Source organism: Symphodus melops (assembly GCF_947650265.1).
Source record: "Symphodus melops genome assembly, chromosome: 21".
NCBI classification, from domain to species: Eukaryota; Metazoa; Chordata; class Actinopteri; order Labriformes; family Labridae; genus Symphodus; species Symphodus melops.
The window spans coordinates 14,793,420-14,821,135 of NC_136711.1; the positions used below are offsets into that span (position 1 = coordinate 14,793,420).

At 40.8% G+C, this 27,716-nt stretch overlaps 1 protein-coding gene across 2 annotated transcripts in view; it reads right to left on the reverse strand.

The window, feature by feature from the left end:
* chst15 (carbohydrate sulfotransferase 15) overlaps positions 1-27,716 on the reverse strand; it is an 83,982-nt gene that overhangs the window by 17,035 nt on the left and 39,231 nt on the right. The window contains exon 1 of one of the 2 annotated variants that reach the window (XM_079334327.1): positions 21,357-21,622. The exons of the other annotated variant lie outside the window; for it this stretch is intronic. The gene's annotated coding sequence lies outside the window, so the exon portion shown is untranslated. Of the gene's footprint in view, positions 1-21,356; positions 21,623-27,716 lie in introns of those variants that run through there. 2 annotated transcript variants of the gene reach the window in all.

Sequence of the window (27,716 nt, forward strand, 5' to 3'; positions counted from 1 at the left end):
AACAGAGAAAAAAAAAAGAAAAGGAAAAAAAGTTAAGAAATGACCAGCTAGCAATAATGACTCACAGTCTTGAGTGGGCTGATTTTGCAACTTTGCAGAAAGATACAAAATAACCCTCGACCAATGATGAGGAAGGGATGTTTCACTGATGTAGCACAATGACAAAGATTGGGGGTGTCGTGTCGTCAAGACTCTGTGTTCCAAACTTGCATTGTTGTAACTAATTCTTTGGATACCAGGTCGACCAAGTAAGTGGTCCAACAAACATTAAGCCTGAACACAAGAAAGACATATTGGCAGTAGAGATACAAGTTGAAAGACAGTTGTTTGCTTAAATATTGATTTCCTGAAATGCCACTCAAAGGTTACGTACAGTCCTGTAAATGATAATGAATGACAGAATGAATTTGAATGTGACTATTGCTGCGATTATTGAGCAATAATTTCCTCACGCAAGGTCAAACCGACTTCTTCTTACACTTCCTGTTTTATCCAGACAGCTCAGGAACACGCTCCTAAGCTGCCCAGTACATCCTCCCAGTGTATCACAGTCACAATGTGGAGGGAGCGATAAGAAACGAGGGATGCATTCAGTACAGAAACCAAAGGGCAGCATGTCAGACTCTCCTGGGGTTAGACATGAAATATAAGAGATATCCGGTCTGGACCCCAGAAGGGATTATGTAATCAGAAAATGGTATTCCTCGCTATGAAGTCACAACAGCTGCACACAGATAAAAGGAGAGCTAATTTCTAAAGGGTGAAAGAATGTTGGATCTTTTAATGATAATGCTACTGCAGCAGGAACGCCGAGTTTTATCCTTCAGGCTGTCACTGTGTCTGGAGCTGAGCCAACGTGATGGCAGAAAAACAATATGGCATAATGATAGGGAGCCAGCAGAGCCGAGGGTGGAGGACAGTTTCTGAAGGATGAGTTGGATGTAAGGAAGTATTGTTCAGAGCCTCCGGTGATGCTTCACACCTTCACACCTGAAAATGGAAGAATACCCCCAGCGAGTTTGACTTATGCTACACCTGCAACCTGCCTCTGCTCGCACACATCACACGATAAGAAGTGAGTCATCGCTCCTCCTCGCGTCTGCCGAAATTGTCTGCCCTCAAACCACCACCGACGCTACCGGCGCTGCTACAACCGCCGCTCATCGCCCACACCCTCTGCACATCTCTGTATCTGTGGAGCTTGCAGCGGGGCTGATAAGAGGGCGCGCGGAGAGGGCCCGCCTTCCCCGCTCAAGCAATGTCATCTACCCCCAGCTGTGCCCTCAGAATCCTGCCACAGCAACAGAAGCTCTCCGAGCCAGATGGAGGAATAACGATCACCTTCGTGAGAAGAACGATTCCCAGGCCTGAAGAAGATGTCTCATGGCAACTTGCATTTGAGAAAGAGAGAGTGTTTGTGCTTGAGAATAAGTGTTCCTTCTCGCAAGAAGCTGAAACCTCGGTATGAACAAAGGTTGAAAGTAAGGTCTTACTTAGTTTTTTTTTTTTTTTTTAAGTGTAAGCAGAACAACTTCAGGTGAGTGTTCTGTTCAGAAAATTTTTATCCCCAAGATTTTCACACGACTAAATGTACCATCTCTTCCTTCCTTCCACAAAAAGGCCCAATTAAAGATTTTAAGTACTTCAGCCACCTTTGGATACCAAGGTTTTTATTTTTACTTTGGCCATAAAAAAATAACTACAGCAGCACAGAGTAGGACAATATTTTAATCATACCTGAACAATGGCATCAGAGCTAGATAGAAGTAGTGTTCATGTACTTCCTGTTATTTAATGAGTCCTAATGTATGCAGGGTCTCATTTAAGCACATTTTACAAACTCATGAGCGCACACTAAAGAGTAAAAGGTTTGCTTTTAACAGAAGAGGCACTTTTCTGTGCAGTCAACACACCAGGTAGGGATAAAACGTTTAGGATTGTACTGGTGCCATTAGCGCCTGTGACTATATCCTTGCCAAGTCAACGGAGGTTAGGAAGGCTATTTGGAGCAGATGGAAGTGTAGAAAGTTCATTGAGGTTTAAGATGGGAGAGAAGGAGAAGGTGGGGGGGGGGGGAGTAAGAGAGAGGAAAAAGGCACTTTGTAATTGACAAGACAATGTCACTCTCAAGGGAACCCACATCTAAATCAATCAGTCGGCTAACTGTAGCAGTGGGCGACTGGCAGTTTGACAGATCCGCTCCATTCACGAAGCAAATCCGTTGCCCTTGTCTATCAAACATGATGAAATAGCTAAACTGCAGAAGAAATATGGCTGGGGGGGGGGGGGGGGGGGCAGTGGACAAAAAGGACAAGAGCGTGCATCGCCTCCCTTTTTGAGCTAAAAATAATAATAAAAATGACAAGATTTTATTTGTATAGCGCTTTACATTCTCAAAGTGCTTACACTTATACAAGAGAGAAATTAACAGAAGGCCTTTTGAACATTTTTCTCACTGTGGGAAGTTTCATTCATTTCTGTTATTAGAGCATGATGTTGTCTGTCTCGCTTTATGATAGGTTTGGATCTTTTAACGACAAATTGACTAAAGCGCTGAATTTTTGCATAATCTTACATACATCGAAAATATTCGTTTTTTTCTTTCCCAAGATCGGTTTTAAATTTGCTTATTGAACTATCACTAAGAAATCAAAAAGTTAAAAATGGGCAAAACTGGCTTTACTCACTGTTTGTCTGGCAAATGAAATGTTCAAGCTTTGTTGTAATTATCTCAATATTTTTGACAATTTGAACACATCCAGTCGATTTCATTAAATGCTTTTGTTGTACTTAAAAACCATATGCAAATCATTTATTTAGCTCTTTGTGATTTCAATATCTGGAATACTGAAAAAATGTAACAAAAAAAATCAACAGGCAATTTTTAGGCATTTTTCCGATGTACTGTGATTGTCAACGTTCCACTAATTTCCAAGTGAAAAAACGGCGACACTGCTGGACCAACTTATACTTTTTCAGTCATCAGGATTTAACAGCGAACACAGGAGAGCAGAATGATGCTGAAGAGATTGTTGTCACAACTTTGAAACCCAAAGCTTTCGTTATTTTGATCTTCTTAAAAGGTTGATGCGTTAATATTAAATTGCCACGCACTTGCATTCAATAACATAATGGGTATGAATTAAAAACTACAACCAAAAAAGAATTATAATTGGCTTGGAGGTCAAACAAATGTCAAGTGTCACCTGCCTGAAAAGATCAAACACATGAACCCTTTGGATAACTCCAATTCAGAGTGATTGTAATTAACTTCAAAGATGCTCACATCAGTGGGAATGGCCTGCATGCTGTGCTGATGGCCCCCTCCTTGTGAGGGGGGAATGAAAATGCTGCGGCCTTCATAACTCATCAGAGGGAGACCTCTCCATACTTCCTGATCCATCTTTTACTTACACATCAGTGAGAAAGACAATCAGGGACATTGGTTGAAAGTCTGCTGTCTAAATTCCCCCTCGGAGCCGTCTGCCTCGGCTCTGGAAAAAAAAAAAAAAAACTGGCGGCTAACTGCTGTTCTTTTTTTTTCCTGTCTTTTATTTTTAGCTCAATAATCCCGTTCTTTGTGCTTGTCACGATCACAATATGACGATTGATTATATTTTAGGAAAAACTACTGTGCTTATTGACAAGTTGTCTTCATCTGTCCTCTCATAAGTGGCAGTCAAAGTGGTTGACATTAAAGATGTGCTTCTCTCCGATAGTGAATGTTCTAATTTGCATTACGCTGCATTGATTGTGTACAAAAGCAGCCCCAAGTAACACACCAAAATTATGGCTTTCAGGAAAGAAGTTTTTTTACATTGATTATACTTAAAAGATCAATACACACCACAGTCCTTTAATCACTCAATTCCAAGACTCACAGCCATAAATGATCATTGCACCAGGCAGGAGGAGCAGTCTGTGCTGCTGATAGCCCACAGTCCTTCTTCCTAAACTCTCCCATAATTCCAATAGAGTAAATAAGAAGCCCTGCCTGCTGATGGGAACCCGACAAGAATCAGAAATACCTCCACTACTTCCTAAAATGCATTACTAATTTCCCCATTGAATCCCCTGAATTTCCCCATTGATGATCAATAAAGTAATATCCTATATCCTTACTAGATAATAACATACACTTATTTTGTGCACAGCAATATGAATGTCATGGCTGCCAGGAGCAAGTTTAGTTGTAGAGCAGCAACGATTGAGCTTAACGTCGGCAGTCTGTGTTATATTTTCTTTATACGGTTAAGATGAATAAACTGGACGACATCCAGAATAAAACAATTTTGGGGGCGAAATCCTTGTAGGTGACTATAGAAGATCTGAGGGGTGCAAGATATCTGTTAATTCTTTAGTCTTGATAGAAGGATCAGTTTGGGGAAGAACTTCAACTCCAATATACAAAACATACACCAGTCCATTTTCAAAACAGATCAACTCGTTCTCACATGAAAAAGCAGTTCTGCACTATCGAAATGTGCTGTAGCAGAAGACTAAGGAGATAGTTTTTTTTAATTCTATTTGCCATAATAATACAAAAGGATGGTTTTGGTAAGTTCAAATACAGAGGCCATGAAAACACTAAGGTTTTTTTTTCTTCTTTCTTCCTTCTGTTTTCTTTTGTCCTTCAAAGTGTCAGAAGAAGAAGAAGAAGCTTACTAACTCATCCTTTATTATCAGTGCTGTTTACATAGCATGCCAGCTTCACCTTCACATATCTGCCAACAGGCAGATGAGAGCTCGTGTTCGAGTCTGGGATAGGAGTGCTATTCTGTGTGTTTCCACACAGTGAGTCCATTTGTTCAATTAGGATCGATCCATAAAACAGCCAATGAAAAATTATCAAATCTACCTTCATGTACTCATAGATACCTAGCTTTTGATCATAAGTGGAATCTGAGCCGAGGACGATGGAGGAGAAAGTCAAGATGTCACAAAAACAGAAAACATATTCCTAGTAGCACAGCATTTGTTAGGCACATCGTGTAAAACGAATGCTTAATAAAGTATAAGGTTCAGAGTAAGTTATGTACTTCTGAATGACGAACAAGAGATGTAAACAAGTGATTGTCCCTGATTCAAAGTTGTTATCTCTCTGTGAGAGTAGCAGAAGAAAATACAGACAAACACAGGTGAGACGTGCACGGCATAAATACACTCCTAGATCTGTTTTCTTTTCCTTGCATTGACAGAGAAAAAGAAAAGAGTAAGATAGTACGTTTTTTTTTTTTTTTTTGCTGCGTTCAGACTGTGGAGGGAAATAAAACATGAGCACAGAATGACAGAGTGGACTCGGCAAAGAAGACACTCAGGAGACCTTGAGAAGAGAACGGCACGTTCTGTCCACCATATCCTCGTGTGCAGCTGCCCAGGAGTGCACTCGACCTCCTCTCACAGAAAGACCTCAACCATCCACTGTCTTACTACAGAAAGTTTGCCTGTCAGTAACAAGCCCTTTCACTGAGCATTTCTCAAGCCATTTCCCCTGAAGACACACTTACAGATCCTCCCTAAGCAAATAAGCAAAGAACTGAAGAGTAAACAGAGAATGAGTTCAGACTGTAAGCAGAATTCCTGTACCGCCTGCAGACTCGAGCAGTTTCCCATTATGTCTTTTTCTACACAAGCAGCTAAAGAGCTGACGGTAAGAGACTAGCCGAGGGGCATGAAGAGCACATTCAGTGGACGTCCTCCCATCTGCTCATCCTTCCTACGGTGACCTCCTCATATTTCTGAAAGACAGGAAGTGGATTTTGGGTAAAGTCCACCGAAAACACGGGAAGCACAGTCAGGTCAGCAGAAGTCTTCTGAAGGATAAAAGATGTGTCGGCAGCAGAGAGAGAGAGAGAAAAAAAAAGTTCCTCCACTAGAACACTCTCAATAATTAAAGTTCAGCATGAGGCCACAGAGAGGGAAGAACAGCTGATATGTGATACTGATAAAGCTTTTTGATTGGTCGAGAAAGGGCTGGACAACAAGATTACAAAACTAAACAACCATGACACAAAATCCGTATTAGCATTGTTACGATGTCATTCAACATCAAGTACGTATTAGTGATCATTTAAATCGCTAAAAAAAAAGTCATCCGACATCGGTCGAACGTTTTACAGCCTTACAGCTGCAACAGGTGATGGATTTTCTTCGTTCCTTTTTCAGAGCACATAAGATCTTAATTACTGTCAAGACATAAAGTGACATTAAATGTCAACCAAAAACGTAAAAAGTGCATCGGGAGGAAATGACCTCCCCTGCCTTTAATATCTACTACAATTCTAAAGGTTTTGTTTCCTGTTGCAGGAACATTTTGATCACACCAATTTGAAGAAGAAGAAATCTAAAGAAAATGTCCAAAATCCTGTTTTGATTACAACACTATTGCTCCTAATAATAATAAAAATGAAAATGACAGACTTAACTATGGAGGATCTTTTTAAACAAATGCAATCGATTGGAAAAATCCGCATTTGTGGATTTAAACGAAGTGAGAACCAAAACAAGCTACTGAGGCGTGAAATTAATCCTCACTATGGCTCAGGAGTGCAAAAAAACACATCTGTAAATTGGATCGCATTGAACTACATCCTTACAATGTACCGCAAAACACCGCTGGTAATAGAGGGAGATGGGACCCTAAGACCTGTCAAATATGTCACTTCCCCCTTCAGCGCCCCCAAGGGGCTGCAGCACGATCTCATCATGTAAATCACGAGCATACAACACAAGCAAGAAAGATCAGCGTTCAGAGCGGATTCATTCGTTGTATTACCCGGGGAGAAGTCATCCGTCACATTCCCGCAGATCACACACACTGCTGACCAGAGATCAGAATCTAATCTTCCAGGAAGTCAGGCAGCAGAACCCCCCAGGAGACCAGAGGACCTGACCGTGACCCGACCAAGGAGCCGCCGGGTCAAATTATCCGCACAGTCTTTTAGACACTTTCACTGCTGCGAAGGGTGGTAAAAAAAAAAAAAAAAGACGTGACTTATGCCCTGGATTCATAACTGCTGCTCAGTCCCAGTTCAGCACTTTTGGTCTCAACTTATCTTTTATTCATTATTTTAATTTCACCGGCAACCTCCCACAGCCAGAGCGCCTTCTGAGGTGAATAAGTGCTTATGATGGTGTGATTAAAACGAGCTGCACAACAATGGCGGCCATTTAAATTATTGATGGGCGTGCAATGGATACGTGGTGAAGAGCGTTGGGCGCTCGGAACATATTATGAGGCTGAAAAATAAAAAAGCCGAGACATTTGAGAAAAGGTTAAAGCTAATTTTAGCAGTGGGAAACATGCTGCACATCACATTACCAATAAATGATAATTTAATTTTAGGAGCGAGATTAGCTTGTGTTAGCTTGTGTAAATGAGAGGAGCTTCAGGTGGAAATCAGTGCTTAGTTCATATGCAGCCTCTAATGCATAATTTACCAGGATATTCTGCTTCCTGTTGTCTGTTACCTATTATATAACTTTACTATACATTAACCCAGATTCATTCAAATGATTCTGGAGGCTTACTTTTGTACATTTCCCCATATTTGTTCCCCTTCTGTTGGAGATTTTTGTTTTGTAAAACTTCCTGTTTCTTTCATGAGCTTTCTCCTTTCTGCTTCATAATTAGTGTCAGGTGGCTTTTTTTAATCAACCTGCTGACTTCACTCATTGGCTTGCCATGAAATCATACCGCCTTTTCCCTCGGGGGCTTTCAGGAAGATGTCAAGGGGAACAAATTGGTGCATTTATCTGCAACCTGTCCGTAAACGGTAAGGGTTGTAGCACATGTGTAGAAGACTTCCAGTTGCGTACTGACAAGGGGGAATAAGTTTGAGTTAGTTGTGGGGAGAGAAAAAAAAAGAAGAAAACTGAATGAGAACTGGTAAAATATCTCTTTGATTCATGGATGCTCTGTGCTGCGTAGGAGGACTGGATGGGTTTTTTTTAGGATTCTTGAATTATGTGCCAATCGGCCTCTCATTCCCTAAAGATCCATCTCTCGTGTTTTAAATTGCCAATAACGTGGGTGGCAACTGCAGCCGGTAACGTTTGTATTGAGCGCCATAAGTAACTGTGTCCGAGGGGGTGGATAAAAACAAGGCTTCCCACAGAAGGTCTAACTGGAAATCATCAATCCTGGGATTACCTTTTTACAGAGGAGAATAAGAGAGACACAGTTGTACTGCAGACAACAGTCAAAGAACATTTAACTGTTAACCTCTTCTTTCAAATTATTCATCCAACAACGCACTCCTCCTCACCTTACAGGAAATCTCTTTATTAGACCTGACAGGCAGCCACTCTACAACTAGACCAAAGGTCAATCTACAGTTAATCTGCCTTTTTTTTTTTTTTCATAAAGCACAGACAGACTGTCGGTCGCAGCATTTAGTAATTAATCCAACGGGAATGTTTCTTTTCTAGTGGAATGCCGCTGAACCCAAAGTGCAATAAAAATTTAAAAAAAGCTCTGAATTTGGAGGAAAACACTAAAACTTGTTTACAAAGAAGAGGAAAATGTAGTGGGTGGGACTTCTAAGACTAAATTTAAATCAAAAACAATGTCAGTTTGTTTTTTAGCTTATTTTCCCCATCCATCTTTTTGCCCTTTGACAACCTGAACGTACAGTATGTGGGACACATCTGTAAACACTTCTGTGCTGTGGAATCAAACCGCACTAGAAGTTGGTAAACCACTACTAAAATGTTCCTTTACAGCACATCTGTGCGACATATAAATAAAGTATGTATTTCGGTACTGTAAACATTTCAATGGGATATTTTAGAGCCTGTACAGCCAAGAGATTCAAAACATGACAGATGTAAGTGCTCAGGATGTGTGTTCCCAACAGAAGGCAGCGTGAGAGAACATAATAGTCTGAGAGGCCAAAAAACGTGCAACAAACATGAATGGAAAGATCTGAGATGGACCCGCTGCGAATCATTTGCAGAGCAACAGGATGAAAGATTTCTGGTGAGAAATCTTTAATCTATTTAAAGTCAATTTATCTGTGGAGTTTGGAACATTTGGGCTTTCAACACTTGTCAGAAATGTCTACTTGCAACTTTTAACATTTCATACTGTATATGCATGTCTGTGTTTTTCATGTCCAAGATTCACCTGGGACAGGTTCTAGTCCACTAGCACAAGTACAAGTTCTGATCATTGCAGAAAACACTAGTGTGTCTGTAGCCTGCATTCAACACTCTTACAGTCCCTGCAGTCCCTCCAGGAATTGGCACGTATTTTGCAACTTTACAAATATGGGTGATCCTCACGCCTCAATTTTGACCGGCAATTTATTTCTGCTGCATGTGCTGACACAAACTCACTTCTTCTATAAGTAAACGATTGAGCCACATAGATCTGTATTGTTTTCTTAACATTGAAGGGTTTTGTTGTTAACTTTCCTTCATTGCCCTCCTCTCCCCACCACCAACAGTTCACAGAGCGACCATGGTATTGCTTATCTTTAAGGAGTTTACTAATCCGGCCTGAATTACATGCTTTATGGAGACTATAAACAGTGAACGTATAATCTTAATCTGATACTCTGTGTGTAATAATCCATTTTTCCATGTTGAAAAGTTCTTCATGATGTCTTGTTTTTTTTAATGACCTGTAAGAGACTGTGTTCGTAAGTATGGAACAGAATCGTGATAAAAATGGAATATCAGTTCAGTCTGGGCTTTCGTCAATAATCTGGGACATGTGAAGATAAAGAATTTAAATGCGTCTGAAGGAAAACAAAAGCCTCGTTATTAAGTGGCTCCAGCTTGGGGAAATTGAATGAAATCATAAGTTGTTTTAAATCTTAACAGCTTGTTAGCGGTCGCTGGTGTGCCTATATGATATCTCTGAATTACGTCACTCCTACACATCACACTTAACGCAGACACCATGGTTGTGTGATTAATTTGTAATGAGCAGAGGTGTTATGAGTCTCACATTCATCATGGCAGAATGAAAGAGGCACCCGGGATGTTATGTGTTTCTTGTGATTTATTGATCTCAGTAGACGCATATATTTTAAAAGCTCTGGTAGTTTCCAAGCAGACCGAAGATGATGGTAATGACGATTGCACCCTGGACACCCATGAGCTGAAATATCTGATGATTGGACGGTCGAGTTGGGAGAGTGAGAGGAGCTTGTTTGTTAATCAAATGAGGCTCGAGAGAAACTTTCCTTCCTGACAAGCTGTCTTTGTTGACTTCTGTGCAGCAGGAAGGACAACTTGAGCATCTACCTGGGAAAAAAAAAAATCAACTACATCTTCTCAAATGTTACTCGAAAAAATTCAGCTTTACTGCTCAACTCCAACTGGCAGCCAGTCTCCCGTCAGTGAACTGAAAAGAAGACGGACCAGTTCAAGTCCTTCCCTCTGTGACGTTGAGGAGGAGAAACTCCACAGGCTGTGATGGTTTCAGAGCAGCTTCCTGTGCTTCTCTAGCTTTCCTACGTACATAGCGGTCCTGCGCTGTAACATTTCACACCTAGTTCACAGTCAGAGTTTCATCTCGAAGCTGCGCCGAGCCTCCTGCCAGAGAGGGATATATGTGAGCGCGGAGTGAGTGTTAGCCTATGACTGCCAAGAAAAACGTGTGAATTAACAAAAACGTAGGCTAATGCTGAAGCGGCTGTGAACAGTTTAAGGGAGGCAACTGGAGGCCATCCCAGAGGATGCATGATATTAACTCTGACTGGGGGTTTTTTTTTCTGGTAAGATGCTGTTCTTTATCCATCCTTCTGCTACATTATGCATGTGACTCCACTGTAATGAAGGCTCGGACAAATTCTCCAGGCTTAGCAAACAGGCAGGCAGGTTAATTTGACAAATTAAAGGGGAGCATAAATAGGTCCTTTTTAAGATGGAGGATTAATTGCGTGGTGTCTTCGTCTTTAATAGGTTGCAGCTTTTCTCGCACTCCAACTTGAACGTGAGGTTTAGCATAAATCACAATCTGTCCTGCTCAGTATGCTCTGGAAGTAGATTGTATCCCCACTCTCCCCCAAAGAAAGAAAGAAAACAGTTTAATCACAACTCTACCTGCCTGCTTGGCCACGTTCTGATAAATGGCGGGTGGAGGGGAGGGTAAACGGGGGGCAGGAGGTTTTCTGACTACAACAGCACATCCATCTTGCAAAGTGTGAAATTTCCTCTCCTTCGCCAAAGGTTCACTCTGGAAGCGGCTGCCTGCACAGATATATATATATAAAAAAAACTCCCGCTCCAAATTAACTTGGCAGGGATAATCCCACAGACTGATAGGTGCAGCAGTGAGAATAACACTTGATAAAAATACCATGGGACTTGGGCCAGGTGGGAGTGTGTTTTCTATGGTGGCAGATTGGGACAAAAAGATGTGTCAAATAGAAAAAAACTCCAAATGTCGAACAAAAACTTTGAGTTCGTAAATCGGCATTAAGAAAACAAAATGTGTTTAAAGTTGTGTCGACAAATCTATTAAACATTAACAGAATTAATTACAGGCTTAATTGTTTGCTATTGAGCTCATAATATCAATAATGGGAGAAGGACTGCATTAAAGGGAGACTTACTGCATTTCCACGTTTGTAGTTATGTTTAACTTCCAGGTTCTAATTGTACTATTTTACACTTTACGCGGAAGCAGCTTGTGTCTGATTCCCGTTAATGAACACGTACGAAAGGATCAAACAAAGTAGGAGGAGCCACAGGAGTACTTTTATTTCAAACCGATTTCAATGTATTCAATCATTTTGTTCGCAGAATTTTGTCGTGATTTTGTTTTTTTGTTTAAAACATTTTCTAAACTATAGACTCAACACTTTTGGAAAACAATCTCGCTCCATAGTTTCTCCTCCGCTCTGCAAAACAAAGTCTGAAAACGTAAACCACCCTGCAGGTGTGTCTGACACTCCTGCTGGACATTTCAAGCCAGTCTGGTAAACGGAACTCAATGTTGATCTTTGAACTCCGGGCAGACGTGCTGCGAGGCGGTAAGTGTTTTGTTGACCAGTCTGAGCGAGTTAAGACGTTGCCTCTCTCTTTGGTTAAATGAGCCCTGGGGGACCCCGCTAATGCTTGGACTTACAATCACTGTCTAAAACATGTTGGTTGGTTCCATTTCTAAGAAGATGGAGTAAAACAGCAGTAGGAAAAGATAAACCACGGTGCAGTGAGAAATGGTTAAAACATTGAAAGGTTTCACAGGAGCGTGTTTAGAGAGCAGCCGGAGGTAATTTGAAAACGAACACATCTCTGCTCGATTGTCTACATTGGCTGAGTTTCCCCGCAGGCCCATTAGAGTGACATCTGTAAGACAGATACTGTCTGTATCTTAAACACACACACACACACACACACACACACTGGGTCTTTCTGCTAACCTGAGGGATTTCATGGAAAGACAAGAATGCGTCCATGGCTCAGTGGCTGCTTAAATATAGATTTTTTTTTTCTTAAGTCGGGCGTATTAAACAGAATGTTCATTTCATAATTTATGTTTTTGTTCCTCATTTTTTATACTCTGTAAATTGAACCAGTTGGATGTTGATGTCAAAAAAGAAAGTTGACTAAAATCAATAACAGAAATCCTCTCTGTAGATGAATGGGTTTCTTTTGATTTTTTCTCTGAGCGTTTTGCTGAATGATCATTTTTAGTATCAACATGGTTGGCTAAACATAAAACTATGTTTTTTTTTAGTTTTTTTTTTATGTTTTTAAAAAAAGGTCTCTTCCGGTCTGCCAACAACAACTTGTTGAAGGCTGAAAGAACAGGGTTGTTGTCCAATGAAACTTGGACAGACAGGACAGATCACGAGTAGTGTGTGAGGCTTTCTTCTGACTCTATAAAAGGAAACAATATCTGTGCAGTGCTCCTTAAAAAAATCATTTTGATCAACTTTATTAACATTTGCAATGTTCCTTATTTTTGAACTTCAGTTCCAGTAATTCACTTTGAGTCCTCACTTCAGCACCTTGCCTCATAGCTCTCCATTAGTGCTCTTCTAGAAACGTGTCGGCTGTTTCAACAAAAAAGAATATTCATTTCAGCATTCTTACTGTAACTCTATAATTAAGAGGTTAGACGTGGTGTTTGATAAACAGGAATATTTACATCATTGTAAACACACATTTTGTCTGCACAAGTTATACTGTCCTCACACCACACAGCCCCATTAATCAAAGCACTGACTGCAAAGGGGGCCTGTCCTCAGTGGACAGACTCCATCTATACAACCAAACTGTGTGCAGATGGTGAGGGAAAGAAAGCCAGTTAAGTTTCCCATGCATCATTAATACAAGCAATGACCCCCAACCTGGCAACGGCGAACAGGAACTCTGAGCCAGATTTACCTTCTTACTCAGCACCTCAGAGTCCCAGCATGATTTCCAGCCTACACACAGTTCAATGTTAATAAAACAGTCTCTTACAGAAATGAAAACAAGTCAAAGACATGAGGAAGGTCACAGTTTTCAGGTTTGAGCGTTTCCTGTCCGTAAGCAGGTGTTGCTGAAGCTATTTTTTCCAGGTAAGATGAAGGTAAGTGTTTTTAAAAGCCTATTGACCCATTTTTTACATTTTATTTGAACCTCATTAAGATTAATAATGTCATTTATAAGAGTGTTCCGGCCAAGAGGGGGCAGTAGCCCAACAAACAAGTGACAGACAAACAACACAGAGCAATGACACACAGGTCAACACGTCCCGAGTCACAGAGCAGACAAGTCAATAGTCAAAGCACCTACAGCCTAAAGCGTCTTTCCCCCCCAAACACATTCAATCGGTTTTTAAAGAGATTTAAAGAGACCAGCTTCCTGCAGACACAGATCATCCTGCAGTGAACTCCAGGCAGCAGGAGCAGCGTACTTCAAAGCCTTTTTCCTGTTTGCAGACATTGACAAGAGATAACGTTAAGTTTTGTGACTGGGCTGCAGAGCGAAGACGTTGGCTTCCAGGACTTTTCACAGTTGAATACAGTTACGTATGAGTATGAGGGAAGCAGATTAAGCAGAGCCTTGAAATTTCAGGCAGACTGCCCCTGAAATCTTCTTGCGTTGTTGTTACAGTATAACGCCGGCCTATTGAAGCGAGACACTTTCTCAGGAGGCAAGAGTCCCAACGCTATGATGACAATTCATTCAATTCCAGTTGAACGAAAGAACGGAAGAACACTGGCAGACAAAATATAGCGGAAAGGTTTCACATGTGCGTAGAGATCGCACGCTTTACAGTGTACGCTGTTGGCTGTCCTCAAGTTCTCAAATCGGCTCAGCTCGACTTCACACAAGGATTTACGATGGATGGTTAATTCCCCTGCTCTATTTTGAAGCCCTGCATCAGCTGTATCAGTCCTGCATCAGCCAATCAACTCCTGGGGTGTTTTTCTTATTCTTAGTTTTTATTTAATTTTTTAGCACTTCTAATTAGTATTCTATGTTATATTGTTTTGTTAGTAACATCGTGTGTTTGATGTCCTGATGCTGTGACGCCACAATTTCCCAGCTTGGCATCAATAAAGTCTATCCATCCATCCATGGTAACTGTTGCTATAGGTGGTTGTGGTCAGTTCGGGTTACTGTACTTACCAAGCTGCTTTATCTTATGAGTTTGAAATGTAAAAAGTTGCACGCTTGCATCTGGACTAGGAAGTATTCTCTTCGTTTTTTTATTTAGATGCAGCTTTTATTAAGACATTCTTGGAAGGAACTCATACACGTCTGTGATCGAGCAGTTAAAAGTTTAGACCTCCAAGACTATGACAGAATCCTCCCCAAACCACGAAGAGAATAATGTTCCCACACTTCCCCTTGTTTACTTGAGCCAATAACATCGAGAAAAATAACTTCCATGCAACGGACTCCAGAGATAAAGCAGATTAATGTGTGTCAGGATGTTAGCTTCATCACTGGAGGCCCATCACTCACAGTGACAAACAGCCTCGGACCACTGCTTCAGACAGAGAGCATCTTCTAGAGTGCTCGCTCCTCCACAGCCACATAAATCCACTGCTCTCATCAGGAATACATAACGTAACTTCATTGGGGGATCCATCCATCACTGGGCTTCTTGCATGCACCATTATCCCTCAAAACTCCTGAACTGAGAGCAACCGGATACCGTCTCTTTAGTTCAGATCATTCAGTCGAAAAACCGGAGCCCGCTGTCACAAAAGCACAAGCTCACGAAAAGAGCCGCCTGTCTATGAAACGTTCACAAAACAAAGAGGTGACTTGTGACAGGAGTGGCGCTACAGATGGCATCTATAAGGGTTGACATGTTGTGATAGGCTGCTGAATAGCCCAGGACTTCACTTTTAAATAGACACACAGAAGAAGACAGTCTGACAGTCGGGTTTGTTTATGTTGATGCAAAAACTCCTTCTGAATACTGATGAGGTGGATTTATCTGTCAGCTGCATTACTTTCAGCATTGTTGAGGGTTCAGGTTAATAATAACCATCTATTAATAAGGGTGGCAAACAACTGTTTGTGTTCGATTTATTAGTCTGTCACATTTCGTTTCACTTCGGATTTAGCGTCCTGTCTCTCCAATGACACGTACCAAAAAAATGAAGCCAAGCTAACTTCTTCAAAGTTCATTTTTTTTGTGGGGATAAAAACGTCGTACAATATTAAACAAAGCAAATCAACACGTTGGAGAAATGGGAACGAATGTGTGTGGTATTTTTGATGATAAATGACTCTACCTCTAAGCTTAAACCGTCATCAAAAACAGAATTAATTCATTCTCTGTTGTTTATTAGACTTATTGTTGCAGCACTGACCAATATTATCTAAGTAATGGCTCACTTGGTCAGTTTTTAACGGGTGCCAATTCCTTAAAGCAAGACAAAGAATGTCTAAACACCTTAAAGTGATTATAAGACTGGATGTTAGAAGGCTACAGTCTTTTAAAAAAAAAAAACCTCACAGTCATTGTGATATGAACATTAGCAAAAAAGATGCATCTTGGAATACAATCTCCTGAAACAGCAATTAAACGATTTATTGTATTTATGCCAATCAGAAAGAGGCTTAGTGCAAACTTTAGGTTCACAACAGTAAGTCTGAATCATTTGCATTCTTCATCAACCCTGAAAAGGACCAGACCTTTGTGTCTCCTCCTCTACAGTCTGACTAAACAATCGACTGTCAGCAATCATCAGCGCTCTCCAATTCTTCCTGCTGATGCTTCATTTCTTACCGTCTGTTTCCTTCTTTGTCTTCCTAAAGGTCGAGGGTTTCAGACGTTCATGAAATCTTAATTCTGGGTTCTTTCGTTTGGTGTTTTGAGGCTTTCTTGTCATGTCCTTGATCGTCATGCAACACAGAGTCAATTGACAGCCATCGTTTGTTTTACCTCCATAGTGATGGAGGGACTTGTTCCTTGTCTTGGTCTCCATTCATGTAGCTGGGTTCTGATGCTGCCTGGGTTCTAGGGTGTTTGGATTAATGATCTTGGTCTGGCTTTGCAAGAGTTCTCTTGATGTGTCATTCTGTTAATGTTGTTTGCTTGCTTTGCCGCCGAGTTCTAATGTTGTCTTGGGTTTTTTAGTTTTTTTGGCTTCTTTTGTGTTTGGGGTTCATACGCGTTCTCCTCATGGATGATTTTGCTTGTATATCAAAGCTCTTTGAAATCCTCAGTTTTTAAAGCTGCTATAGAAATAAAGTGATTGATATCACTATATTTTACACGGCAAGACTGTTTGGCCTCTGTTGCGCCTTGTCTACAATGTAAAAGCCACAGAGAAGTAATGGTGGGGCTCGTCAGTTAAACAGACGATAATCATTTTTCTGTTTGTGTTTCAGTGGGTCAAAGATCAGGAAAGACAACTAAACAAGACAAACGATCTGTGAGTCATACTGTACATAAGTTGAGTTATTAAGCTATAATTTCTATTGATTATCACAAGTCATGTTAGTATCATATAATGGAAACATTAGACAATGTTATCCCACACCCTAGATTTCCTTGTTTTACTCAGGCTGCCTATGTTACATGTATGAAACCTAAACATGGCTGTCAAGATAACAAACGTATAACAAAAGCAAATTCTGACAGTGTGCACTTACACAGTTTAGCTTGTGAGAGTACAACATATTCGAAAGACATCTGACCCTGCCTGAGTGCTTGAATACGTATGGTTTGAGGCTCTGCATGTACAGAGTGTGTGCCCTGTGCCCCAGAGGAGCCCAGTGGAGCTGCACACAGCGGCCCATGATGCACACTTGACACTTAGCTTCCTGCAGCAGCGACCGAAATAAAAGACCCCTGAAAGAGAGGTCAAACGCTTCATTTGAGAAACACAGAGTACGACTTCAGGCTCTCTGACTGAAAAGAGAAAAAAAAAGGGGGAGATGTAACCCGATGAAAGAAGGGAGGGAGAAAGGTGTCAGAGTTATCAGAGCAATGCAAGAATGTGCGAGTCACTGGTAAAAAAAAAAAGAGCAGAGAGGGTTTTTGGGATGAGACCATCTGAGGTCAGTTACCCCCATCTGGTGCAAAATGTTCCAGACAACAACGCCAGTGATTCACAAAAGAAAAAGTGGAGCAAAAAAAACAAAACAAAAAAACCCCAAATTTGGCTGCCAAGTCAGGCAACGCAGTGTTTTTGTTCATTCTCATTTCTAGTTCATTTTAATGAATCAGAACGGAGCAAATCGGAACATTTCCTTCAGGTTTATGGAAACTAATAAAGAAAGCATTCTCTTATTGACAATTAAATTGTTTGGATAAACAGATACAAATACAGGACAGCAGAACAAATCACATGACAGTCTTCATTCATACCCAGTTGTCCTGACTAATAAAGCCAGCTCGGCTGCACAGGATTCATGTTTTGCCAATTATTCAATGACAACATGGGGGAACAAAATCTGTTTTGAAGATGCGCTTGTTTCATCTTGAGACAAATCCAGTCTTTGCTTCTGCACATGCTCAAGCCTGAGGATCTGGGTGTTTTTTTTTTTTGTCACCTTCAATGTCTAATGACCCACCAGTCTGAAAAAGGGCAACGCTTCTGCGCATGTTTCGCTGCCAAATTCGCCCCTCCGTTCTCATGATGAAGTGGCCCTAAAAAGTCCATTGAAATTCAATTCTCCGGGACTCTCTGAGCCGTTGCAATTGAGTTTCCCTCCCTCGAGAAATCTTTGACGAAGATTTCAATAACAAAGGCTTTCCCTTGTTGTCTGTAGTGCAATAACTGAGAGTCTGCTGCTGCTGCTCTATTACTGGAAGAATCGCAATCATTGGAATTTCTCATGATGGGAAACTCACTCTAAAAAGCAGCACTTTTTTTTTCTGTGATCACATTTACATGTAGGCCGTGAGTCCGTCTGAAACCTCCCTCTCTTTCATAACTGCTGGAAATTCAAGTTCATGCATTGTGCTGTCTCGTTCTCTTTCTGCACACATTTCACAAACGCTGCTTCACATCAAGATCAGACAGCGAGTGATGAATAGTTTATTTACTTGAAGTTGGGTTTTTTTGGTTTTTTTTAAACGAACGCCTCATCAACCCCTCCGCAAAAACACAGGTTAGTGAAGCGTCTTAATCGAGAACGATCAGCCAGAAGTATTACAGCACGTCTCCTCTCGGACGGCGTCGTTCGTCAAAAAAAGCTCCAGTCAGAAGTCGACGCTCGGAGAGATGAAACGAGCTCAAACGGAGCGGAGCGGCTGCTGGAGGCCACGCACACGACTCCCTGTTGCGGCGTTTAAATCATCCTAATCATCCGTCCCACTCGCTGTGCAATGAAATGTTGCAGCGAGGAAGAGAATCCCGCCACATTTGTGACGCCTACGTCTCCGCCTCCCACGCACACTCTGTGTCAACTTGTAAGAACACGCTTACCCATTCTGACAAAACAGACGCACCCCAAGTGTATATTTCTACCCATGCTACGTGAAGATTAAATGCAATATTATGAAAAGCCTCCTTCAAGGTTTTTTTTTTTAATTCCTGCAAGTAAAACATTTGCCTTGATTACTTTATTGATTATTAAGATTGTCATATTTTTGAAACATTACACACCCTTATTGTTATCTTTATAACCAATAGTATCAAAGCATTGAAGCTTGAATAAAAACAACATATATTTAGTCAGATCTCTAACTCAAAGCTGCGGCGAGACAAAGAGAGAGTTTAAGTTTCGCAAGTCTGTTTAGTGTATCATAAAGATGCAAAAGTTCATTGATGTCTCTTTGAAACATTCAGAGAGCCAACATGGAGTCAGTGTAATTCAGCAATCAAGACAGTAAACGGGGCTGTTTTACATTTTTTGTCATTTAGAAGGAGGGAAAATGAAAGCCTTGGATTTCCTTTTTTTGTGGCCGGGGTATTAAACGAGGTATAACCATTATTCACATGCTACTAGTATTACAAAAAAAGTTCAAAACTCGAGTATGATAACCCTGGCATACACATTTAATGTCATAACAAAGTAACATTTGCATCACACATTTCCACAGCTTATGGCACCTTGATTTTTTTTTTTATTCTTGTCGAGTTTGTCCCAAACCACAAAGGTTAGGTTCAGCAGGCTACATTACAGAAGTTAAGAAGAGCTGAGCTCGAAATAATAACTGTTCTTTAAGTTGGGACCTGATGTGTGCATTACGTTGTAATTTCAGGAAAAATATCTTGCTGTACTGAGATGATGTGATAGTGAGATGATCAACCTTTTCTCACATAAGAAACCAAAAAAATGTGTTTTGTTTGTCCGAAGGAATGCCTTCCCAATATGTACAGATGGCATTAAGTCAATGACAAATCTTAACAAAGGCTGTACTTCAATTACAGTCTAAAAACCCTGTCAACAGTCATAACAGTTCCTTTTATCACTGAAGGGATCAAATGAACTGGACAAATATTTTTGTTTGTTTTTTTAAATAGTTTTCAGAAATCTGTCTTGACTTTATCAAAAAAAAGTTACAAAAAAATATAAGTCTGAGATCCTGAAAAACTAAACTTGTAAAAGTGAATTCTGGCCATGCAGTTTCAACTTCTGAACAAATGAGAAAAAAGCAGCAAATCCTCACATTTGAAAATCCGGAGAATATTTGGCATTTTTGCCTGATTATGTGCCAAAGCACATAGATTGCCATTTTTCCGTCATTTGACTAATCGATTAAGTTCTCCAACTCTTCTGCTCTCCAAAGATTAGCTCGCTTTCTGTCTGAACCCCCTTTGGGCTAATGAGCTGGCAAGCTGCAACCATGTGCTTAATTGAATGCTCAAGTACAGTAATTAAAAGCCCTCATGTTCCTCTGCACATTAACTTATTCAACTTGAAAGTAATGAGGGAAGAGGGGAGGGGGGGGAGTTAAAGTGATGAGATGTAACCTGAAGGCATGTCTTAACCATTACCCCAAAAATATCAGCATTTGCATAAATCCATCGGCTTTATGGCTTGTGTATTTGTGTCTTTAGATAAATTTAAATGCAGTTAAGTGTTGGGAATTGTGAGTGTTATAAGTTCAGGAGTCATTTAATGCTGCTGTAGTGTGAACCTTTTGAAGCTTTATTAGCAGGTGTTTCGATGGCTCATCATATACTCAACATAAGCTTCCATAACCCCCAATGAATTGAACTGAACCTCTAAGGTGTGTCTGCGTGTGTAACCAGGCAAATCTGATCAGGTTACTTTTACGCATGGCAGACAGTCTATTAAGTAATCCCAGTCATTCCCATGTGTTTCTCCTGGCTGTGTGTGGTCTGTTTGGTGTCTCAGGTAGGAGGACAAAGAGACAAGAGGACCACTCCGTCCCTCCTAAGGCTTCCCTTGCTCTCATTGGTCAGCAGGAAATCCTTTTGTTTTGGCTCTCACGGTCGAAGCTACTGCTTACAACGCGTCTCATGAATGGAACCAAACATCCCCTGCAATCGTGAAGAAAATGTGACAGAATATCCTTATTTTCCCCTCAAATATGTGATCTCGTATTAAACGGGCGGCGTCAACTGATGGTTGAATATGATATTGATATTCCTCCGCGGCACGCGCGTCTAGATGCTGTTTATTCTACAAGAAGGAGCTCTTCCTGGCGCTTTAAACCGACGAAAAGCGGAGTGAACTCTTGAGTTGAATTAGAACACATAGTGACCTATTCATTCTGGACGGGCAGCGGGCGCCTCTCCGCTGAAAGGAGCCCGTTATATCGGCGATGTCTCCTCTTTTATACAGCGCGCGCGTGCACGGGCAAATCAGCCACAAACAAACTTTTCCATTTCTAAAGACAGCCTGCAAACCCAGGGCACAACTCCAACGACACAGTTAGACATGTAAATATCAGATATCAAAATGTATAAAGACAGTGATGAAATGATTGTAAGTGAAATTAAAAAAAAAAAAAAAAACCCTACCATGAGTTTTTTGACGGAGCACGCCGGTCTCACGCGACCACCCGGATCAAACAACTCCTCACAGCCTGCTCGCGCGTTTCCATCCCGGCCACCGGTCACGCGGTTGATGGCACATTAAAATCCGTGTAATAATTGTTTTTTTTTTATTCCTCCGCTGGTGGTTACATGTGCACAAGTTGTAGTAGACTCTGTTCGCTGTGACAGCTCCCTTTCTCTTCTGCCTCCCTCTCCCTACAGCTGCCGATATGAACGATGGGAGTCAGACTCTCTCTCTCTCTCTCTCTCTCTCTCTCTCTCTCTCTCTCTCTAATGGGGTGAGGGGTGAAGGGGAGCAAAAAGGAGGGAGGGAACAGGGGTTCCTTAATGAGAACAGAAGACTATAGCTCCATAAAAACAGGGGGACTGCATATACCAGAATTGAATGTGACAATCTTTTTTTTTTTTAAAGGCACATAGAATGAGTCATTTCGGACACTATTTAAAAAAACTAAAAAAAAACAAAAACATATTTATCACTGTCTAAATGGAATAACACAGATTTAAAGGTTTATGTGTCACGGCTTAAAGACATCCCACACCCCAATTAAATGTAAGCAGCAGGATTTTAGTCAACAAGGCTGGTTAAATCTCAGAATTTTAAAAAATGTCCCATACAGAGGCTCCTCAAAACAGACGCCCAGGTTTGAATGTGACTTGGGCTTATTTCCATGTCATTCCCTACCTTATACACTGTCTTATCTCTAACTAAAGGCATAAAAAGCTCCTGTTTTTGTAACACAAAAACGTATTCTTTTACATAACAAGAACTAGGTGAGACTTGACAATGGTAACATGTTGTGAATTTTGCAAGGCTAGGTGGATTTTGTGCAAAACTCACAGGTGCAGTATGAAACAAAACAAAACAGAATGCTGATTATAAAATTATTTAAAAAAAAATATTAGCATACAGCAGGGCGATATATATCATTGCCATGAAATCCCAAAATAGACATTCCACAGAGCTACAGGAGTGACATGAAATATACATAAATAAATCAGTTATCCAGTTGTTATCCAAGTGTTCATCGTAGATTATTTATAGCAAACATGTTACCTGGGACTCGAGAGGGACTACCTCAGAGACTTTTACCTTTTTTCTCTATAAGGAAAATGTTTTTTTTATGTACCACCATGATTTAATTGGTGTCAAAAAATCCAATGAAAAGACCAAAATGTGTGGTGTCTTAATCTCTCACTCAATACACTCCAATTTCCTCCGGCCTGATCAAGAATATTGATTCACACTAAGGATAAAAATCAATGAAAAACCAGCCACAAAAATGTAACCTTTCATTTTAAATGCAAGGTCTATACTTCTTTTTTTGTGTTAGTAGGAATAGAAATAGCAAACCTTAAATCTTACATAGCCTTTCTTTATGTGTTAATTAGTATGAGGTCAAACGGCCTTTTAAATTTGGGTGAACTGACGCGTTTCTAAATCCGGCCAGACACTGATATCATTTTCAACCTCTCCTCTAAACCCACTGTAGACCCCTGCTAGAGCTCAATTAATGTGAAACACTATAAACGTAATACCGCCAGAGTCTCTGTTGGACCATCATTGTATTATTGTAGAAGTCTTTCCTCAGAGAGCGGGGGGGGGGGGGGGTCACAGTTGGGGGAAGGGACACAAACCGACAAGACAGCTGCTGCTCTCTGGCTGGTTATTCAGACCATTAAGGCAGAGGCGGATTTACAGGAGGCCACATACAGTACGTCAATATATCTGTTAGGTTTTCCTTCCGCGGTGTAACTGCTGGATCACAATATCACAGGTTTTTTCGAAAACTGAAACACAATGTTTTCCTCCCACACAAAGACATCTTACAGAATTACAATCGATCTTACAAATGTGCTGCAGTCTCAATAAAACTAAAAACGCCCAATCATTTCATAATCATGAAGGAATGCGTGCATTCATCTGGAGACATAGACACCTACTGCAAACTCTCTCTCTTGCACGATGACGTCGTACTGGGAGACATTCAGACCAGGGATGTAGGTGGTGATTCATTGCTGGACAATTCAGCAGAAACACAAATCAAAAGATGACCACATGCAGCTGGAAACCCTTTATTACCTTGCATGATTGAGTGTGTGGATCTTGTACAGACATATATACAGCGATGTTCTAAATTTGGGTATCAGCAAATACAAAGTACCAATCCAGTACCAGCATAATACTTTTAAAAAAACAGCTGGCATGAGACACAGCTGGGAGATATTTGGTCTCATATCGCGTTTCAATGACGGTTCCAGGGGTCTGTCACCCGTGTTTAAGTCAATCATCATCGCCATCAGAAACACTGTAATGGCTGCCATTCAGCATTTACTTGCTGTTTACCACATGCTTGTACAAAAGCCTCCAACACATTTTATTGCCTGCACAGATCGGATCCTTTATTGCAATAAGAAACTAAGCCTGGGGAGGTTATAGATCTCCAAGAACTTCATCTTATCGCAGTATGAATTCTTGTGTTTATTCGCCGTATCGCACTCTATGTTGATCCCCGATCTAACAGACAGCGGAGGCAACTTTTATCCCCATAGCTCCCGATGGAAACAATGAGGATGTTGATGATGGTGGTGGTCATGATAAGACTGCGTAATGGTTGGTTGTCTCCACACTAAGTCATCCAGAGCACATATGAGTCACGCTGCCGGCAGCTTGCCCCCACGACTGCACTCAAAGTCAGACAAGCCTCTCAGCAACAGCCCCGTCTCAGCCTCTGTCTCCGCTAAAGCCCGGAGGAAATAACCAGAAAGGAAACAAGACGTGGAAAAAAGTCAATGGGCTTGTTTGCTTTCTCTCTGTGTGCATTTCAACTTTCGAAAATTGCATAAACACTTTTTTTTTTTTGTATGCCTCATCACGTTTGTGTGTTGGTCTGCTTGTTCCTGTGACCTGTCTCTTCTATTAAATTACCTTTGGGCCAATTCTACAGGGATGACTCAGAAGACCTTTCGAGCAGAACCTGAGGATATCAGCTTTAACAGGACATGTTCCGTTTTGTCTGGCATTTTTTTGCCAGTACTTTCACGTGTATTCTTACTGCTCGGGGTGGAATGAGATTTCATGCCACGGTATTTAAATGTGATGATATTTCCTCGTTAAGAATGAAAACTGTCTCGCGATATCAGTTCAAGACGCAGAGCGGCCGCCGTCATGACGGTCAAGTCGAATTTGAGGCAAAAGCTTTAACAGTTCTTGTCTTGTTGATGATAATTCATACGCAGTCAGAAATTAGAAAGTAGAACATGAGTGACATTCATTGCAAGATGATTAACAGTTCAACCGGATAGCATGTGTTGTTTCGTCTCTAGAACTGAGTTTATCTTCACACCCCGACCAACCACTTTATAAGATTTGGATAACTAAGCATTTTGTAATTCCTTTAGTGAAACCCCAAAATCGAAATTGTTATTTCTGCTACATTCTACAAATGTTTGGGTTTGTCGACTTTGATTTCTTATGGTGCTTAAAGGGATACTTCACCCATTTACATGAAGCTGTGTATCATTAGAAACATGGTAGTAGTGTTGAATGGTCGTGAATCCAGCCCTCATTTTACCCTGAGATGATAAAAATGTGTTTTTCTTTGCTTGAAAGTTTTCTTCATGTGATGCAAAAAGCGTCATATTGCATCACATGAAGAAAACTTCTAGGCAAAGAAAAACATATGTTTCTCATCTCAGGGCAAAATGAGGGCTGGATTCATAACCATTCAACACTACTACCATGTTTCTAATGATACACAGCTTCATGCAAATGGGTGAAGTATCCCTTTAAGCTGCAATGTGCCCATCAAGTTGCTAATGGTTTGTTCATATGAACTCTTTTATACTCACTACTGTCACTATCAAATTACTCACATCACAGTAATGCATTGGTGGTTAGCCAATTCACCCCCCCCCCCCCCCCCCCACACACACCTAAATTTAATCTGAGAACTGAAAGAATATCTATGAAATTTGGTTTTCTCATGCTTCATACAGCCTACAATCTAGTGCTGCAAAAAAAATAGAATTGAAAAGCTTTTATCTTGTAGTTGAGTCAAGGCTGCTCTTAGAGTGGCAGGCTGATTCCCTTTCCAAAGTTGAGAAGGGAAAATAACATCCACCGCAATTTAAATCAAGTGTGAGGAACTCAGCAGCGTCTGAGTTGAGTAAGACCCCCCGCAGCTCCTCTGTTAAGGCAGATGTTTTTATAAACTGCAAACTACAACTTACATGGCTTTTCACATTGTTCAAAATGGGAAGAGTTTAAAAGCTTGTGAAAGAGCGCAGCAGGGCGGTCATATGAGATTGGAAATATCAGCTCGAAAAGGGCCTGTTGGTGAGAGTGAGCGGAAAAGATGTCTGATAAAATCTTACAGAGGATTTCGTAGGAAAGACTGAATCTGACCTCATGTTTTAATGAATCACTGCTGCCTTTAAGTGCAGTGTGTTTCCAATTGGTCATGAAAAGAGGATAAAAAGTCTTTGTTTTGTCCTCTGTGCAAAGGTTTGTTGCTATGTCTGGTTTGAACCTCCAGGAGGTCAGACAGCTGCTTCCATGTGCTTCTACCAGCCTGTGTTATGACTCATCTCTCATTCAATCCTGTGTGTGTCAGCATCAGTTTGTCAAGGCTGAATGGTGATTACAATCTGACCCTAAATGATATTTGTACAAAAGTGTCCGGACAAACTGTCTGACCGGCCTATACATATCCGTCCTTACTTGTGATAACAATTAATTGAATCACCAAAGATTGTCATCGCCATATTAAAATAAAACTGCACTCTAAACAGATTTGCCTGCCAATTTCACCCGCTGTATCACCATTTCATGACTCCTCAGGGCGGCACTTCTGACATGGATAAGGGTTACTTAAAAGGAAGTCAATTTGCCAAAGCAGAAGGAGACAGTGGGACATTGTTGGACAGGGGTGAGAAAATGGTAAGAGGAAGCTCTGTTACTTGTAAGGGGCATTTTGCTTTGTTTGTTAATTAGATATTATGATGTATTAATATTGTCCTTTAGGATATGAACTATCATAGAATCACTGTTTCGTAGTATTGATATTGTAGGCCAAGTATTGTATTTCACTGTATTGTGAATACCCTGTGATTCCCAACACTACTGTACAAGTGTTCAGTTTCAGAGATGGAAAAACGTCCTTTCACATCTTTAATAAACAAGCATGCGCCAATGGATGGGTTGAACAGGGATGATGACTTTTATTGGGACAAACACTGTAAATAATTGGACATGCAGTTTGTTAAACATCCAGGGACATTTCAAGAGGAGGGACAACCAGCATATATATTTTTGTTTTCAAGCTTTTGGTTTTTTTTAAAGCCTCTAGTGAGAGTTATGTTTGGTAATCATCATTTAGCAAAAGCTTGTAGTTGGGGGGAGAGTGTTGTCTTGATTGGTTGTAAAAACACAAATGACATGAGGAACTAAACGGAACAAGTTAACTGCAATAACATTTGATAAAAAATGACAAACTCAAAGGGTACCTCACAAATGAATGATTTGCCTCTGGGGATGTCACTTTAGATTACTGGGTCTGAAGACATCTTTGAAATGTAGTGGGAAAAAGTTTGTGCCTGTAGTCTGCTTGAGGCAGACAGTTGCCTTGTAGCTAATGCAGTCACAGGGAGTACTAAAGGAAGAAGACAAGATCTCCAATTCAATGTCAAAGACTTTTACCTTTTACCTTAACAGTCTCGTGTGAGTTGGGCTAAGTTCTCTGAGAGCCATGCTAAACGGCTACACTGTTCATTTGTTGGTTGAGCCATCAGAATAGACTCCTTTTATACCCCCTGTACTGTCCTCAAATATGTTCAGCAATAGCTGCTGTTAAACATACAGCGTGTTCACTTCACACAAAATCCCCAAGACCCAGTTTTCTCTGAAAGGACACTCCGTTCTCAGCTCCAGCAGATGAAACATGGAATTACAAAGATCTTAAATAAACTCATCACTTTTTCAAGTCTCATTTGATATGGACTAACATCATGTAAATGAATAATTCAGAATCCCCCTATGGCTCGACACAGTGGGGGCTAAATGTACCTCCAGCAAGGCACTTTTTTTTTTCTGTTCTCCAGCTGCAGGAGTTCCTCTGACTGAATCTGCTGTTTCTTCAGCTCAGATCAAAAGGGGAAACATTATAGCACGTGGTAATCTGCTGTGATCTCTTCAAGATTTGTGACTGGACAATCAGAGGGAGACACCGGTACCTGACTCCTTAGAGAACAGTGCTGCATCAGCACTTCTGCAAACAGTGTTTCGATCGGAGCTGCCACACTCCATCGTCTGTGTCATACCTC